General features: G+C 45.7%; 1 long non-coding RNA gene across 1 annotated transcript in view; it reads left to right on the top strand.

Moving 5' to 3' along the window:
• Positions 1-19,588, top strand: part of LOC309854718 — a 285,553-nt gene that overhangs the window by 245,936 nt on the left and 20,029 nt on the right. The window contains exon 3 of the long non-coding RNA XR_014306379.1: positions 6,316-6,512. This is a non-coding gene — a long non-coding RNA (uncharacterized lncRNA). The remainder of the gene's footprint in view (positions 1-6,315; positions 6,513-19,588) is intronic.

Raw genomic sequence — 19,588 nt, 5'->3', positions numbered from 1 at the left:
CTCAATTCTGGCCATAAAACTCATATGTGAACTGCAAGAATTTATAGAGATGACAATGCAAGGAAGCTTTCTAGAAGAAGGGGAGAGGACGAATGGATAAGGAAGATGTGGTCCATATACACTATGGAGTATTATGCCTCCTTCAGAAAGGATGAATAGCCAACTTTTGTAGCAACATGGATGGGACTGAAAGAGATTATGCTGAGTGAAATAAGTCAAGCAGAGAGTCAATTATCATATGGTTTCACTTACTTATGGAGCATAACAAATAACATGGAGGACATGGGGAGATGGAGAGGAGAAGGAAGTTGAGGAAAATTGGAAGGGGAGGTGAACCATGAGAGACTATGGACCCTGAAAAACAACCTGAGGTTCTTGAAGGGGCGGGGGTGGGAGGTTGGGGAACCAGGTGGTGGGTATTGTGGAGGGTACATATTGCATGGAGCACTGGGTATGGTGCAAAAACAATGAATTCTCTTACGCTGAAAAGAAATGAAAGAAAGAAAGAAAGAAAGAGATGGATGGATAGAGAACTGAATAAATTAAAAAAAAAAAAAAAGAAGAAGAAGAAGAAGGGAAAGGTAGCAGGATGTTGCCCAATGGCTTCATGAATCCCCCACAATCGAAGAAGAATTCTAACTATACCTCCACAGCCTGACTGTTATTTTACCAGTGGAGAAACTGAGGCCAAGAGATCATGTAAGCGTTGTCCAAAATAATGCAGCTAACTTAGAGCATGCCTCCATTTTTTTTTTTTTTTTGCATGTCTTAGGAAACTGGAAAATGGAATATCACCTTACCTTGGGCCAAACCCTTAAAAGCGGGATCTATCAGCTTGGAGATTTATCTGTGGACATGGGGTCAGAGCCAGCCTCTGAAAGGTTAAGCCTTTAATCAGATCACAGAGTTGATCCCTCACAGGTCAAGTGGATTCCTATAAAACGCATTCATGCGTCATTAACCACCCACCCAGTACTGTATGTGTGCAACGCCGGTTGTTTAAATGGGATTTGGTCACAAAAATAGTGCAGAGAGGAGTGGTTTGAGTTGGGACCTCAATGCAGTGGCAGTGTTTTCTTAGGTATTTATGACTTATTCATAAAGGTCTTCTCACTCCAGAGGCTCTGCTCTTAACCAGTATGTCTTCTGCTTCCCAGCATGCTTGCTGCCTTATAAATAAGACAGTTAGCAAAGGGAGTGGGTGAGGAGCTAACCGTTAGCAAAGGCTTAATATATTCCACGAAACTGCCTCAGGAGTTTGATATTAATCAATGCATACAACCTTTCCAATCACCCTTGGAGACGCTGAGATGGGTTGTTGCAATAGAAGTATCTTAACCATCATATACAGCACATATATTCTTATATAATATAATGAATATATTCTTTTCCCCCACAATCATTTTGAGAGTCTAGAAAAATGTTTCTATTTCTTGGAAAACCAAGAGGGGAAATAAATGAAGTTTTAGGTTAAAGAAAATGTCTTCATATATAATATTAATAGCTTTGTCTTTATACCAATGCAGTCACAAAATATGTCATTAAATACTTTCCGTGAAGGCCTACAAAAGTCACAAGTGGCTTAGCATGCACACACAGGGCTACAAGGTAGAAGTAGGACCATGTGGCAGAAAACGAAGCTGGGGTCCAGGAGGCTGAGCTCCCACGTCCTTGATTGCCAACACACAGCTGACCAGGCTGCACTCACGGGGAGTGCTGTGAGCTCCAAGGTCAAAGGCCTTTGTGACCATTGTCTCCCTGGACATGGCAGGAAGGTTCCCTTTTGGAGGCCCCTTCCAGGGGGCATGAATAAACATGCCAGCCCCAGCTCCACGTGCCACCAGCTCATGAGATTAGGGGACAGGGAAAACAACATCCATGACTACGACTTTGATTCTACCATCTGGAAAAGCAGGGAGAAAGGAATGAGCTACAGGGGGTGTCCTTAGCAAGGAGCTTGGAGCTGAGCAAGCAATACCCATCTTCAGGGTCTTTGTTTTTCTCAAGGAAAAAAAAAATATTCTCTGCCCACACTCCAGGCCAGCTGTCTACAATGATAAATGATGGGCCTTTCTTTAAATTTCCTTTCTGCTCAGCATGAGGACTGGCCAGTGTGGATATGCACCCGACACGGATAAATGGCTTTGGCAAACCCACCAGATTGCCCACGTGGCAACAGATGGTCCAGCTCAAAGCTTTTGTTGTGCTAATGTTGGAACTTGCTGCTACCTGAAGCAGTTATCATTTCATAAACAATGATGCTGCCACCGCTCCATGGAGAAATTGTCCTTTATACTTTGCCGGGCCCACCATGGGTGCCGACAGCTTCATGATGGTAGAAGAGAGCCCCCAGTCACTCAGCTGCTGTGGCGGGAGCAGGAAACCGAGTGGGTGGGGGAGAAAGGGAGCGTGGAGACTAGCGTTTGTTGGCTTCTAGTCATGGCTACCTGGACATCTGAGGGTCTACCCTGAACTGTGGTCAATGAGAAGGAACAAAGTTTCTCCTTTGTCTGAAGGTCAAAGGGTCCCTAAAAGACAAACTGTCCCCTTGGCATTTCCTTTGGCATGGCCTCACTCTAGATGCCCTTTTGCAGAAACCATCATAACGAACAGATAGGGGAGAGATTCGGATTTTTTAAGTACCTACTATGTCCAAAGTGCTATAATAACATTATTACTACTTAATTATTGCTGGTTGTAGTGGTATTGAGTAACTTTAATAAGGATCTTGTTAAATCCTAGGCACTGTGCTGAGCCCTTGACATAAATCATCTCTTAATTGTTTCGAGGAACCCACGAGCAGCCGAGGGGTGGTGTGCTGGTCAGCCCGTCCTCGCACAGGGGCAGTGGAGGGCGGAGGCCTGCTTTGTAGAGTTTGCTGATTCTTGGGATGTCAGTATTCCCACCGTGGCCAGTTTTAAGCTAAGAACAATCTAACAACCTGTTCACAAAATTCCTGAGTGTGCAACAATCCACTCTCATGAGTCAGTGGAAGCCAGTTGTAGAACATGTCTGGAACAGAGGTTCAGAAAGGTGACTTGCCTAAGATCACCCAGCTGCTAAGGGACAGAGCTGAGCCATCTGCCTAGGAACATCGACTCCCACTCATCTCTAATGCATTCTACTCTACAGACTCACCTTTTATTTATTTTTTCAGGATCACCTTTTTTGATTGCACTTCTTTTTATTGGGCTTTATAGGTCCTGTGATTTTTGCAAATTGGAGGTTCTGATAACCCTGTGTTGAGTCAGGCTGTTGGTGCTATTTTTCCAAAAGCATTTGCTCATTTCGCCTCCCTGTGTCACCTTTTGGCAGTTCTCGCGATATTTCAAACTTTTCCTTGGTGTTACGTTGGTTATGTCGATCGGTGGGCAGTGATTAGAACTTGCTGAAAGCTCAGGTGATCATTAGAACTTTTTTAGCAATCAGGTATTTTTTTTTAAGATTTTATTTATTTATTTGACAGAGAGAAATTATAAGTACACTGAGAGGCAGGCAGAGAGAGAGAGAGAAGGAAGCAGGCTCCCTGCTGAGCAGAGAGCCCGGCGTGGGACTCGATCCCGGGACCCTGAGATCATGACCTGAGCTGAAGGCAGCGGCTTAACCCACTGAGCCACCCAGGCGCCCCGCAATCAGGTATTTTTTAATGAAGGTGCGTGCAACGCATTTAAAAGCTGGAATGAATAGCTTTTCACATCTTAGTTTGCTCTTGGGTGGAAAACCTTCAAAATAAAGACAATAAATATCCTACAGAAATCCCTATCTATTGGTGGGATTTTAGGCATTGGTCACCATGGGTGAGACTTTAGGGACAGCAACCACACTCAGTACCTCAAGTCATACCACCAATGTCCCTGCAGAAGGACTCCCTAACCCTAGATGATTAGGTTAGAAATTATTGCATTTTAGACTGTAAAAGATACTCAGAATCTTGAAACTGTTTCAAGGTGAAGGCAGAGTATCCCCAGTAGACATTCTCCATAAAATACTTCATCTTCTCCCTAAATAATTCCAGAAGGCCCACCCATGCCTATAATAGTCACTGTGGCCAGGAACCACATACTATATATGAAGATATAGTGAATCTAGGATTTGCCCACAACCCACTCCAAACCCTTGGCCTCCTCTGTGACTGAGCAGCAGAATTTTCTAGAAAGAATAGTGAAATCCATGTAAAACTTGTTCCCAGTGGATATCTGTCTTTCTGGTTGCACTTGATATTAGCCAAAAGGGCAAGAAGAGATCTGTCTCTCTCATTAAATCACAAGTTCCTATAGCCTCGTTAACACATGGTGATGGATGGATGGATGGATGGATGGACAGACGGAAGGAACGAAGTTAGGTGGGCATTGTTACTAAAGGGTCAAAAAAGCAGATCAGAAATTGAACTACCATATTTGCTGGTCTACAGGAAGCAGAGGTATAGGGAAAAAAATCCTAATTTTATAAGGACTTTTTGGGAAGACTAAAGAAAGGAGGACAGTGTGCTTTTCATCTTCCATGAGTTCAGAGTGATTTCCAATGGAGTTTGTAGTAATGAAACAATGCAAACGTCTTTCCACCACCAAAGACCAAATTGCTGTTTTATGTCTGTTTGGTTCTCTGTAGCCCATTCACACTGTGGGCACCCTATGAGGAGTGATTTTTAGGCACCGGTTTCAATGCGTGGAGACCACCTACAAATACAGTGCCCCATCTTTAAGGGATACCGCAGCCCCCAAACTCTGATTATTTGAGCCTTTTTTCCCCCCTTCATAGGAGCATGAACTATTCACACACACCTAAGGCCCATAGCTGGGGTTGGTTTTGTCCGCATGATTGGTGTCCCCGGCCCAACCACAACCAGGAAACCATCAGATCTGAAACACTGACCCCTCATCTAGTGTCGGGTCCCCACCTGCTGCGCTATTGTTACAGACTTCAGTCTGCAGCAAAGGGGGGCGGGGCTGTCAGTGACGAGGCCCCGCCCCCCGCACCAGGTCCAAAGGATGTAGGCTCCGTGCTGTCTGTACTATCAGCAGGTAGCAGGCTGCATGGTTGGCTTCTGAGTTATGGCTGTGGTCACCAGATCTCTATGCTGCAGCATCCTGCGTGTGTAGGTGATAAATCTTAGGGACCCCAGGGGAACACAGCCAAGCTTCTCTCCTCTGGCCCATTATTTTTCTCCTACATCATTTAGAAGAGTGCAGGTCTGGACTTTATTATTTTTTTTTCTTTTTTGGTTGGTCATGGATGTTGTCTTCAGCTTCTTGCCACATTTTTCTGCATGTTCAGTTTTTACAAGAGTATGTTCTTAGAATCTGACTTACTTAATAGAAGACGAATCAAATACTTGCCTTTGTTCTCTCTACAAATGAGAGCGAGGAAGTCCCGTCATATGCAGTTCCTGTCTGCAAAGGAAGTAGCAGGGAAAGAAGGCAGTGTCTGCTAAGAACCTACCATGAGCCCAAATCTACACTTTGTTCTGCAAAGTTGGAAGCATGTCACGGTGACCGAGAGCCTCTGTGCTCCAAGTCAGGGGTCTGGGTTCCTATCCCAGCTCCTCCGGTAGTCACATGTGTTAGGCAAATGATTTGATTTCTTCAGCTCTCAAACGGGCATAATACCGATCCCTACTTCAGAGCATTATTTTTAGTGAGACAAAGTTTGCACAACATGCAATTAACCTTTAAAAGAAAAAAAAAGGAGCATTGAGTTCATTCAGAACATTGTACAGCCCTCCATTCTGTTTAGCCCCAAAACATTTTCATCACCCTCAGTAGGAAAACCCAGACCCATTAAACACTCTGTTTCCTCCTGCCCCAGCCTCTGCTGACCACTGATCATCTTTCTCTTGTGATGAATGTACCTGTTTTGGGCATTTCACATAAATAGAACCATACATACAACATGTGATGTTGTGTCTAGCTTCTTTCATGTAGCTGTATAAAGGTTCAAGCTTCACACATGTTCAATGAATATCAGTACTTTCTTCCTTTTCTTGGCTGTGTAATATTTCATCACATGGAGAGACCACATTCTGTTCATCTATTCATCCATTAATAGATTCGGAGGTTTTCCATCTTTCTGCGAGTGTGAACATCTGTGGGTCATTATTTAGATATGCCTTTTCGATTCTTGGGGGTTTATACAGTTAGTTCTCATTATGCATTGTAGTTATGTTCTATGAAGCTGCAGGGAACACTGGATTAGCAAATAACTAAGTCCTTGTTCCTAGTGGAAACAGATAGATAACGTATCACGCAGAGTATAATCTTAGACTCCAAAAATGTTTTATCCTGGCAGATTCTATTTTCTATTTTCTTTATTTTACAGAGGAGAAGATGGGTTCAGAAGAGCTAAGTGACTTAAGCCTACCACTGGACTGACCCCAATCAAACAGCCCCAGAGCTGGAGCTCCCTGCTCGCCATGTCCCCGCCCCTTCTGCCTCCACCCTCTGACCGTCTCCATAGGAGAGCTGAAACACGAGGACGCGCATCACTTTGTCAGACCTCAGCTGGGAACGTACCAGGTGAGCAACTTAAATTTTTGCCACTACGCGTGTCTCCGTGCATTGCCACGTGTGTTGATTTAGGGCTTACAAATGAATTATTGTGAATAGACAAATTTGCCAACACAGAATTTCTCCGTAAACATGGATTAACCCTACACACCCAAGAGTGGAATTACTGGGTCTCATGGCAGTCCTACACGTAGAATTCTTTTCTTCTTTCTGAAGAACCACCAAACTGCTTTCCATAGTGGTTGTGCCATTTTACAGGCCCATAGGATTCTTTTGTAATGTTTTATTTAAATTCAGTTTAGTTAATATATAGTGTTTTATTAGTTTCAGGGGTAGAATTTAGTGATTCATCGGTTGAATTTAATGCCCAGCGCTCATAAAATCACGTGCTCTCCTTCATGCCCATCACCCAGTCACCCCATGCCCCCACCCTCCCTTCCAGCAACCCTTAGTTCATTTCCTAGAGTTAAGAGTCTCTTATGGGTTGCCTCCCTCTCTGTTTTTGTCTTACTTTGTTTTTCCTTCCATTCCCCTGTGTTCTTTTGTTTCTTAAATTCCACACAGGAGTGAGATCGTATGGTATGTGTCTTTTGCTGACTAACATTTCACTTAGCACAATACCCTCTAGTTCCATCCACGTCATTGCAAATGGCAAGATTTCATTCTTTTTGACAGCTGAGTAATATTCCGGGGTGTGTGTGTGTGTGTGTGTGTGCACGCGCGCGCATCAATGGACATCTGAACCCCATCGGACTTTTAAGCTCAAATTTCTGGTTATTATAAACAACAGAATTAGGAAGAAGCTTTTGTGCATAAAGATTTGTGGGAATCAATGATTATTTCCAAAAACTTGATTGAAATGGAATTGCTGAATCAAAGTATTTTTTTGATACTTTTATGGCAGGTTGATAAGTTAATATTCATTGGGCACCAAGAACAGGGCCTGGCGAATAGCATTATTTATCACAAATTAAATGTATTAAATAAATCGTTCCACCAGCTAGCTGCCAAGCTCAATTCTTTCCCACTCCCCGGAGAGAAACTCACAGACAGTGCAGGTGATCTGGGCCCTCGGGGGGGCTCTGATACAAGACAGAAAATGGCCAGTCCTCTTCCAAAGCCAGATTGCATTCAGCCAGGGAGTACATTTCAGTTGTTTTCATATTGGCATACATACAGCTGGTGCCCACCCACTCAATATCCACTCAAGAATTCAATCTATCATCTCTTTAAAACTTAAGTCATTTTCTTCATAATGTACTAATACAGGCTCATTACAGAAATCTGGGGACACACTGATAAATGCCGTGAGGATAGTTATGACTCACCTGGAAGCTCACACCTTTGCCTTCTGTTCCATTTCCTTTCTCTGTTTAATGCAATTAAAAATCATAACGTGTGCGGGTCTGAAGCTGTTTGTTTCCACTCAACGTTCTGTTAGCATGTAATTCATGTCACTTAAAGGCTTCCAGATCCTGATTTCTAAGGAGTTTCCATGTCTGTTTATAGCACACCTTGAGAATTTTCCCATCGCCGACTATTGTTTCCAAACGTCGGTTACCGTGAACAACACAATCATGGCGCTCTTTGGCCATAAAGAGGGGTGTAGATCGGTGATGACTTCTGGAAACTTGATAGAAACAGAGTTGCTGAGTCAAACGTATATGTTTTAGTACTTTTTACATGGCCCTATTAACTCAGAGAGTAGTTTTCATTTTTCTAAATGTTGTTATTTTAGTTTATCTCATTGGGACCAGAGTTCTTTGTTACATTCAGATTTGACACATGCCTCTTTTTTCAACAACTCCTATTCTGGTTTGCCGTTCTGCAGTCACTAGTGATACTATTCCGTCAATACCCCTCTCCCCCAGCAGCATATGAACCCCACAAGGGTGTGAACTGGATCCATCCATTCCTGTGGATCCCACCGTCCGTCCAGTAGAGTCGGCACTTAGTAAGTGCCCAGGAAATACCAGAGGCACGAATGGATACATCGTTCTTGACTTTGTATCAGTTTTCATCGCAATGAAATTACATGTTCACGAGTCCCAGCATCTTCACCTTCAGTGCAGCAGGAATTATGATTAGAGAAATTATCTTTGTGTAATCACTGAACGTGGAGATCCTTCGATTACTAGGAACATGAGAAATTTTCCTATTCTCGTTTATTCTTTACTACTTCTTTGGTAAATGCTTACTCTTGCTCTTCACCCGTTTGGTTCCTCACCTGATGACTTGAACACAAATTCAGTCCACGTTTCCGGAGTATCTCCATACTGAGCCCCACACTCTTCCCAATGCTTTTATAAAACCCTTTTACTAGGTTTACTAGGTTCTCATGCATCGGGTGCAAACCTAATTTCTCCTGCTATTAGCATAAGAATCGTAGATCAGTCCTCTTTTCGCTTCTCAAATACGCATTTCACGGTGCTGGGCATCTTGAACACAGTCAGCTGGCTTTCTGTCATCCTTGAGTGCCGAAGTCCTGGGATGAACTTGGGAAAAGAAAGTTGGAGGAAGCAGGCAACCGACTGTATTCCCTTACGGAGTCTCACGGTCCAGTGCGACCGGGGCTCAAATCCCAACTAGCCCAGAGCAGACTGTAGGACTCCAGCGGCTGTTCATCCTTTATTTCCCTCATTTGTAAAATGCAGAATAAGAATAGGCCCTGAAAGGTTGTTTTGAGAGTCAAAGAGGTAAGGGAGAGAGGAAGGAAAGAAAAATGGATTCGGAGACAGGGAAGAGGAAGGAAGAGAGGAAGGAAGGGCATGTCTTCCTCCTCATCAGGGTGGCTCCTGTTTGAGCACTTCCCACCTGCTTACTGAGCATGTCCCCTCCCTTCCAGAACAGTCTATAATCCATCACTGTTGTCTTCCATTGGAAGCTGTTACGAGGAGTTTTAACAGTCTCCGTTCTCTGTTCGCTGGAAGCTGATGGAAGAACTCGCCCCAGCTCCAATATTAGAACTTGTAGAAAATCGATACAAGGGTATAACATCCTGCACCATCATACTTGGTAATAAAGCCTAACTAGAAAATGTGCAGAAACTTCTCACGTCCGGCACATTCTGCTGGCCTGAGAATCAACCCGGTATATCCAGGAGTGATTCCCTTCATTGATTGATCAAAGCATGAAGAGGAAGGCGCTGTGTGTCAGCCCTCATTAAAAATGGAAACCTTGTCTCCAACTTCTGACTTGAAAAACTGACCATATAGAAGGAGAAAGTAAAGGATGTGCCTGCATTTGGGTTTTTTTTTTTTCCCTTTCCTCTCATGTCTTTACGAAACATGCTCTAAAGACAGTCCTCCTAATGCCAACAGAAGGCCTCGCAGTTCTGAGCCTTTTATAAATGACATTTGTCCAATAGTCTGATTTACTAAGCATGATTGAAAACAACAATCAGGCCACAAGTGACACCCAGGAAAACACACACACACACACACAAACACTCACACACACACACAACAACAAAAGCATTAAGAAACGAGACAGCTTTCCAAGGCTATGAAAACTTATCCAAAAGGAAATATATCACTCAAATATTTACAAAATTGCCGGTGCAATTCAGCCTTCTCAGTAGCAACGATTTTTATGTCCTAAAGAGAGTTTGTATCTAGAGGTAATTGTGTTCTGCAGCAGTCCGTAAGCCCGGGCATTTTTGCTAGCAATTCCAGATTTATAGGAACAGAAAAAAATTTCCGTGCATGATATACTGTACAAATTGTATGTAATAACCACAATAAAAAATTTCATTAGGCTTGCTATCACCAACCACCAATTCCCTGGGGAGAATTTATGTGCAAACTTCAGCTCCGTTTACCATCTGGGATATTCTTTGGAGGATGGGTAGCCCCGGGTTCCTCAGAAAAGATAAGGGGGCATATATATCCGCTCCTCCTGTTGCCTTTGGGACAAGCATTTTAGAAAAAGAGGGTCTCTGTGTCTGGGGGAGCCGAAGCCTGCAGATTCCCTGCCACGGGTTTGCCCACACCACCGCCCCCCAGCCCCGGTCGCCTACCCCAAGATCACTTTAACAGCTGTCCCTAAATTTTGCGGGTTCTCGAATCCGAGCACTAAGTCCTGTTGCATATTTTATGCAACCCATCACCCAGCCGGGGATGCAGATTTCCATAGTTATAGGAGAGGAGGCAGAAATGGGACAGACAAATTGGGTCATCTTATAGTTTGCAGCTGTGAAATCCATTTCAAAATTGCAGCCTGGCGGACCTAAGAGGCTTCCCTGGACTCGATGGAGATATAATCATGGTGTCGCCAAGGAATAGCATTCAGGCCTGCCAGTGCTTCTGGGCGTGGAGCATATGTCCTCATAAAACGTCCTCTTTATGAGAGCTTCTGTGCATATGCTGCAAACAGTGACAACCTGCATCCCGCCTTTCGTAAGGGACTAGGAAATCGAACACCTCACCGCCGCTTTGCATGTGATCGCAAGGGCCTCCTCCCCACCGCGTCTACCACAGCCCCTCTTAGGTTCTGCCTGTGCCCTGCAGAGAGCACATGCTGGGGGCTGGCATCGCCCTGCCGCCATGTCCTCACGATGGGACAGGCCCCGTTCCGAGTGCATACCCGAGGTCTCCTTGGCGGCTCCAAGACGGAGGAGGACACAGAAGGGAGGGGGTGAGGACCAGGGCTTTTAGGAAAAGCATTTGGGAAATCTTCTCTAATGGGTTCTGTATGGATGGTCACCTCAATCCAGTTTGTTCAATGGTACATCCGAGATGCCTGTCTCCACACTTGGGACTTTGCGCCCGGGACCCCGTTTCGTCCTGGTAGGAGATAGGATTGCCCACCTTTAAAAATCAGGAACACAAAATTGGGGAGGCCTGCAGCCTGGTCTGAGGATAGCCAAGTGTCTGCTTTATGCCAGGCACGGTGTTAGGCAGTGAGTGCATAAATGCAGGCAAGACAGGGTCTCCAAGTCCTCATGGTTATGACGCTTCAGGATGGAGGCATTACCCAAACTGGAAATCTACACGTGATTATTTATAGCTTCTATGTGCACAGCACTCCTTCGTGCCAGGTACTTTATTGGGACATTTGTCCATTTACAGTCTTAATCCTCACAACTCCACGCGATGGTTCTTAGGTCGGTTTTGCAAATGACTGAGTCAAGACTGGGCTGCCACGGTGGCTTGTCAGAGGTCGCAGAGGTAGAAAGGGGCAAAGCCGTGGTTCCAACATTGACCTCCCCTAGCCCGGGCTCGTCTTCTTGTGCTACAAGGCACTGCCCTCATCTCTAGGGAGCATCAAGTCCCAGCTTCCATTAGGATGCTTCAAGAAGATTCCAAGAGCAGGATCTCATTTTAGGAAGACCTAAGATAAGTGACCGTTAATCTCTCAATGTTGTAATTGAGGAATGTACGCAAAAAATAATAACGAAGTTCCTGGCATCAAAGGGTCTAGGTTCTGGTCTGAGCCCTGCTGTGTGACATGATGCAAGTTTCTTAACCTCTCTGGATGGTACTTCCTGACTGTATAACGGAGTTACAGAAAATACCCATCTCGGACTGCTGTGTGTGTTACACGTACACTTTTAACAAAGCAAAGCCTACAGTAAATTATTTTTTTCTTGAAAAAGTTACTAATTTTAAATAACCCAGACTTCTAGAAAGGAGACTAATAGTTAATGATCTAGTGGAAACAAGAACATGGGTTTCCGTTGGAATCCTGGAATATGTTGTCTGAGGGAACAGAAACAGAGGCAAATGAAGCTTTCTCAAAAGGTCACCCAAATACAGGCTTGATTGACCAGGGTCTGAACATGCTCCGTGTGCAAGAGAAGACTTTGAAAGGCAGGATCGGGTCCACTTGGGCGACTGAACACGTACCACTGTGTAAGGGCCAGTATGTGTCTATGAGGAAAATAGAAGCGAAATGAGATATTGTCCCCCTTCTGCATTTACCGAGCCTACATTCAAGGGGCCCGGACAGACTCAGCCCCGAGTCACCAGAGCCCAGGGAGGGCAGGTGGAGGGCAGCTGTGGGAAAGCCCAACCCACATTAACCTGGAGAACGGGCATGGCTGCAAGTCCAGGTGACATGGGGGGACGCCAGCAGGGAAGCACCGAGAAGGGTGTGACTCTCATGTCAAGTTGGAAATACTTGTTGGGTCTCAAACCAGAAAATCGCCAAAGGCCATGCTGACAGATTTTAGCTAAGCTTCACTCAGCGGCTAAACATGGCTGAGTACCTGAGGTGTTACACCCAGCATGTTGAAGAAAAATCCTAGCGGGGGTGCCTGGGTGGCTCAGTTGGTTAAGCGACTGCCTTCGGCTCAGGTCACGATCCTGGAGTCCCGGGATGGAGTCCCACATCGGGCCCCCAGCTCCATGCAGAGTCTGCTTCTGCCTCTGACCTCCCTCTCATGCTCTCTCTCACTCTCTCTCTCTCAAATAAATAAAATCTTTAAAAAATATATTAACTAATATTTTTCTATTGCAAATGACAAGGAACTTAGCAAAAAAATTTTATTTATTTATTTTTATTTATTTGACAGAGATCACAAGTAGGCAGAGAGGCAGGCAGAGAGAGAGAGAGGAAGGGAAGCAGGCTCCCCACTGAGCAGAGAGCCCAATGGGAACTCGATCCCGGGACCCTGGGATCATGACCCGAGCCCAAGGCAGAGGCTTTAACCCACTGAGCCACCCAGGCGCCCCTTAAAAAAATTTTATTTAAGAAAGTTACTGGTATCACCAGAAAGCAAGACTGTTCCAACTCAGAATGCTTAAATAAGATCTTCACAAACTTGTCTCTCCCGCTCATGTTTCTCTAGGTCGGCTTTCTCCTCAGAGGGGCTATTCCCCAGTGGCAGGAAAAATGGCCACCGGTACCTCTAGTCTTACGTTCTCCCCTTAATTAGTCCCCCTGTGTCAAGAGAGAGGTTCTTTCTGAGCTGGAGACTGAGTCCCGTTTGCCTGACTTGCATCCTTTGCCAGTGCGTGAACCAGTCATCAAGGACAGGACAGGGAAGTGTTTTGTCAGGCCCGGATGGGGTTCAGTCATCACCTCTGAAGGGAGGGAAGAGAGGCTGTCAGGTCATCACTGTCCCCCCGCCCCCGACCGCACAGAAAGGAGCTAGAGCCGGGCTTGGTTCCAGGAAAGGGGTATAAAGAAAAGGAAGGGTGTTGGTCAGATAGGACGGGCTTTACCATCTTAACGAGCGGCTCCAAACCGCAGGAGCTAACAACCGCACCTGTTCGTTGCTCATCACATGTGTCCATGGTGGTTGGGGGCGAGGGACTCTGCCTGACGTCATCCTCACCCAAGCTAAAGGACGGGGCATCTCCACAGTTTCAAGATGGCTGGGGGGGGGGGCGGGGGCGGGGTGTGTGTGGTGAATTTCACACGAGTTGTTAAAACTTGTCCTTGGGAGCCCCAATGTATTATTCAAATTAAAACTATCCAAATGATCCAAAAAAGTATCCAAATTAAAAATTTGGAAAAAAAAATTGTTTTTTCCAAAGCAAATTGCTTGACCACCCCTAACTTCAAGGGGCAGGAATGTGTCCTCGAGTATGAGTCTAGAAGGAGGGATACGGGAAATATTTTGATGAAAGTCCCCAAAGCTAGCGTAGGCTGATAAAGACAACGTCAGTCCACTGCCAAAAGACAACTGGTTTCAGAGATGTATCAATGGAGGCGTCGTGCTTCTAGAAAGAATTATGGTGTGTCTGTGTGTATGATTGTGTGTGAGAAATAGAGACATAGTGATGAGCCCATATATTCAAGCTCGGGCTGATTTGAATCATTCCTCATCGAGCTAATACTGCCTTTGACAGTATGAGTTTATTGACAACCTAGGAATCCATCAGGTTATTAGAAATTTTTGACAAGCTCTGTGTCGGGGACATGGGGATGTTGTGGCGATGATTCATTATGGAGCAATTAACCAGGAGAAGTTTCTCCCTCTAAAATAACAGCGGCCTGCTTCCCTCTCTTTAAAGATAAAAACAAAGAATCATTTGACATTTTGGCCGTTTCGAGAAATGTCTACTCTCTCTGTTCAAAACTATTTAAAGTCAAGAAGTCTCTACCCCTTCTTTTTTTTTTTTTTAAGATTTTATTTATTTATTTGACAGAGATCACAAGTAGGCAGAGAGGCAGGCAGAGAGAGAGAGGAGGAAGCAGGCTCCCCACTGAGCAGAGAGCCCTACGCGGGGCTCGATCCCAGGACCCTGAGATCATGACCTGAGCCAAAGGCAGAGGCTTAACCCACTGAGACACCCAGGGGCCTCTACCCCTTCTTATCCAGCTAGCCATTGTCAAAGGTGGGGGGGGGGAGTGGAATGCTCGCTTAGAAGATTATGAAATTCATGAGTGTGTAATATTTAAATATTGGTTTTAGGTTCAGAAATAATATTTATCTCTGCCCAGTTCACTGGTGGCAGGTAGTTAAGAAATGGGGCGGAAATGTATCCAAGGTTCTCCTCGTGTTGGTGCAAGTGTGCTGTGAGGTCCTCCCTGCTTCCCATCAGATCCAGTTTTAATGGTGGTCAGGACCCTCGCTACTCCGTCCCAGGGTCCGCTCTGCTGTCCAGCAAGGCAGACGGGGTTTCCAGTCAGAGTGAAGCTGCTTCCTCTAGAATTCCACGCCCAGTTCCAGCAGGACCCATGAGGAAAATGGCAGAGTAGCACCCCATCCTTCATACTCTCTACTGCCATCTCTTGGAAATACTCGTAATGACACTATAGATCTAGAATGGTCCTGGGGGCAACAGGAGCCTGACCTGAGCTATGCCCCGTCTGCCCAACCATAAGATGTGGTTCTGCTTCAGGCTAGGCAGGGAAGAGTGCCCCATCAGAAGGCAGCCACGGTCCCCATTCCTCCACGGCACAACCTGTATATCTCTCACTCCTCTGATCCCCGGATCTCCGACATCCGCGTCACCTTCCCATGCGGGGCTATGGTTTCAAACCCTGCTGCATGTCTCCTGGGAACCTGGCCCCTTGACACATCCAAAGCGCCTAAAAGGCATTTGCTCGCTCCTTGTCAGTGAATGCATGAATGAAGAAATGATGTGTAGGAAGAATGTTGGAGTGAGCAGGTACCAGTGAGCGCACACTGGGCACAAGTAGGCGGTGGCTTGGGCACGCAGGATTCTGAACTCCATGAATGTTCCAGCTCCCTTTCTTTGTGTGTTTGCTTCTTCCCTGGTTCTTCTGTTTCCCTCATGATTGTTCAACTAGCTTTCTTAAGGCTCCTGCCTGCTGGCTGGGCCTCTGAGCCCTACTAAGGAGAGCGGGGCTCTGCAGAGGCTGGACCCTCCGTGCTAATGGCTGTATGCTGCCCCTCTCTGGCACCAGGCGGTACTACAGGCTTTGTCCAAAATGCAGGTCCTGCTTTTAACCCTTCAAGGTACAACATCTCACCCCTTGGGTTAAAAGAGCTCCCAGGTGAGTCTGGAATTTGTGGCCAATACAGCCAAGGTGAGGACTTGAGGAACGGTGGAGGCAGGCAGTTGCAGGAAGAGGCCAGCACACCGATTTTTCCCTTTGGTTGGAAAACAAGATTAAGCTATAAAAGGTCTATTGTTCTAACACAGAGCTAAACCATTTTATCCTTTCTGGGAAGATAAGCTGCACATTTTGCACATAAAGGAGTTATCATGCCAAAAACAATAAAGGTAAGGGGAAAACCTGTATTTCCTCTGATTAAGGACCTTGTGTTAAATCCTGCTTCCTTCTGTTTCAAGGCTAAATAATATCTCACTGTAGAGTCTACATTTGCCTTATCTGTGTATCTGGTGATGGACAGATGGGTTGTTTCTATCTCTTAGCTACTGTAATTCTTCAGTGAACTTGGCAGGGCAGGCTGGAGATCCCAATTTCAGTTCCTTAGGATAAATATATAGAATGATTGCTGAATCTGGGATCTGCTACGTGAAATAAGCCAGACAGAGGAAGTAGGTATTTTCTCTTCCTTATGATTTTTTAAAAAAGATTTTATTTATTTATTTATTCGAGAGAGAGAGAGAGAGAGAGCATGAATGGGGGGTGGAGCACAGGGGGAGGGAGAAGCAGCCTCCACCCTGCGTGCAGAACCCAAGGCAGGGCTCCATCCCACAGCCCTGAAATCACGACCTGAACCAAAACCAAGAACTGACAAGGGTCGGAAGCTTAACTGACTGAGCCACCCAGTGCCCCTTCCTTAACGATTTTCTTCATCACATTGTCTTTTCTCTAGAGCACTGTATGGTAAGACCATCTAGGACATAAATAATGTCCTACATATGCGTTCCTCGATTGTTCACGTTGTCAGTAAGGCTTCTGGTCAAAAGGAGGCTATTTAGAGTTATGTTTTGGGGGAGTCAAAAAGTGATACATAGATTTTCGGCTATGCAGAGGTTGGCGCCCCAGTCCTTGCGTTGTTCAAGGGTCAGATGGTCCTGCCAAAGGTCGCATCTCCACAGACCATCGCACCAGGGGTTAGGGCTTGAGTGGATGAACTTTGGAAGGGACGCAACTCAACCCAAAACACGTCCCTTCTTCCAGGTCCTCAGGCACAGTAGAAAGTACCAGAGCTTCTGCACCTACTGTTTCTGGAATGCTTCTTTTCCCTCCGCATCTCATCCTTCAGGTCCCAGCTGGGGGGTCACCTTGGCCGAGAGAGGGCTTTCCTGGCCACACAGTGCAGTGAGACCCTACCTGTCACCTGCTTTGCTTGTGAAGTGAATCGGAAGATCTCTGAGCTTTTTTTTTTTTTTTTATCAAATCAGCCCCATTTCTGTCTATTTTATCTACTGACTTCCTGCCTTAGATTTTTATCTGGGGGAAAAATAGGGGATTCCGTGGCTGGGTTGAGGGGAAGGCGGAGAACGCAGGTTTAGATCAATGACTTGGAGGTTATGATCAGAATCACCCAGGGAACCTTTTAAAAATGGGAATGTCCAGGCTGCATCCCAGACCTCTGAAATTAGGATCTCTGGGGCACCGCTCAGGGAACAATTTATTTTTTAAAATCCCCCCTGGTGATATTGACGTAACCCGCCCAAGGGCTTGAATTTGGGAAGTAAGGTGTCTCTGAAGTCCCCTCTAAGCCAGAAATTCTAGGTTTCAAAACCCACCAAGATGAAAGAACTTCGGACACTTTGAAGAGAACCTAACTCTTTGAGGCAGACTGCCTCTATTCTCCCGGAAAATGACTTTATCTTGCAAAGCTGGTCCTCTCTCTGGGGCTTTTGTGTTCCTGGGGCTCTTCAATAAAGAGGGTGCTGCTCTTACCTGCAAATACTGGAAACCCAGATGAAACTGGCTTGACACAGAAATGTGTTATCTCCCATCACGGGAAGTGCAGAGGGAGAGGGGCACAGTGATGTCATCAGGGACCCAGGACCTTTGCACATCTCTGCTTTACCATCTCTGGTGTTTGCTCCCGCATGGCCTGGTGGACAGTCAGCTGAGCAGGGCTAGGTGTTGCATCCTAATAGGACGGGCTTCAGAGCCAGTAGGGCATGTCTTCTACCCATGGTTGTCTCCTAAGAGACAGGAAGCTTACCCAAGGGACCCCAGCATACTTCCCAGCATCCAGTCAGTTAGATTTAGACCAGACCAGCCATTTGCAAAGGGTAAGGATGCCCTCCGACCACCGGGGTCCATCCAAGGCTGAGGGCGAGGTCAGCTGACCGAGAAGTGCACGTCTCGTGGGGGGAGGGCAGATGAAGAGGGAGGCGGAGTAGTTGCTGTCCACCACAGGCTCTGATCTGAGAGAGAACACACAGTTATAACTGTGCCTGCAATCATCCGAGGGAAGAAGGGTGTGAGGAGATAGTTATACTTAAAACAAAATAAAAGCTTGCAATAATTCCTCGGGCTCCAGATGCTCTTTATTACATAATGGTGGTCATAAAAGGCCTTAATGGGTACGATTCTCACAGAATTTGCACTCCTTCTCCGGAACAGGGCTGGGGAGGTCCTTGCATGCCAATGAGCAGGTAATTAGAACCACAAAGTAAAAAGATGGTGCCGAGACTTCCTGGCTCAGCTCTTGGAGGAAGGCAAAAAACCCAAAGAATGCTCTAGAAATGCCCAGGTCCCTGCGGGCTCAAAGTATAGATCTACATGAAGCAGAAGTCAAGCCAGCTGGGGCTTTAAGCCCCCGTAGGTTGTGTCTTTATCACCATCCATGCAATCTTTCTGTTTATTTATTCAGTCCCTAATTCAGATGACCTCCATGAAACCCCATTTAGCCAGTGATTGTTCAAGGGACTGGGAATACCGACATAAATAAGCGGTATGGATCGATCTCTCTCTCTTGCTTTGACCCCCTTATCACACCAGGAAGTGGGGAAAATACTGCTAATCCCACGGGGTTGCTGGGAGGTTTACAGGAGATCATGCAAGTCCGGCATGCATCTGAGTATTCTCTGGCAAAGGGTAGGTGCTCAATATATGCTCACTGTTGTAATGACTTTCACTGTTACTGTTAGGACGACTCAGTTGCATCCCTAGCCCCCCCTGGGGCTCACAGTCCAAGTCTACTGAGGCAAGAGCACATCCATGGCTAGGCTATTTGAAACTGTAATCAGCAGCCCGCTTTTGGGGGTGGGGGGCAGGCTCTCCATTATTTCAAATTTCAGTGAAAGCTAACATTTACTGACCAACTACTATTCGCCAGTCTCTGTGAAAGGGGCTTTGCAAGTAATATTTTGTTTATTCCTTAGAGTAACGCAGCGGGGCGGGGGAGGGGGCGCTCTTCCTTTTCAGATGAGAAAACTGAGACAAATCCAGTAAGCCATAAACCTCCTCTGTCTGTTCTCCCTCCAACTTTGCATGATTTTTATCTTTCAGATTAGAAAAGTAGAGCTATTGCTTCCCTTCCCTTGCAAATCTATCTCTGCTGTCTACGGATATGCTCACAGGTCTACTTTCTCTATTCTTTTTCTTTCCCCCTGGGAACCAAAAGATGCAGTGAGACGACCATTATGTTGCATGGTAAGTTCTAAAAGTCCTTGCTAACTGCATGCTCACATTGGGAAGACTGAAAGCCGTGAGCATTTCTTCAAAGGAGAAACTTCTATCTTTAAAATAATAGCAGTCCCTTACCGTAACTTGCCTAGGATTGATATTCC

This window comes from Mustela nivalis (assembly GCF_964662115.1).
Source record: "Mustela nivalis genome assembly, chromosome: 19".
Classification (NCBI taxonomy): Eukaryota; Metazoa; Chordata; class Mammalia; order Carnivora; family Mustelidae; genus Mustela; species Mustela nivalis.
Note: the sequence above shows the minus strand (reverse complement) of the source record. Positions and strands in the feature narration are given on the sequence as shown.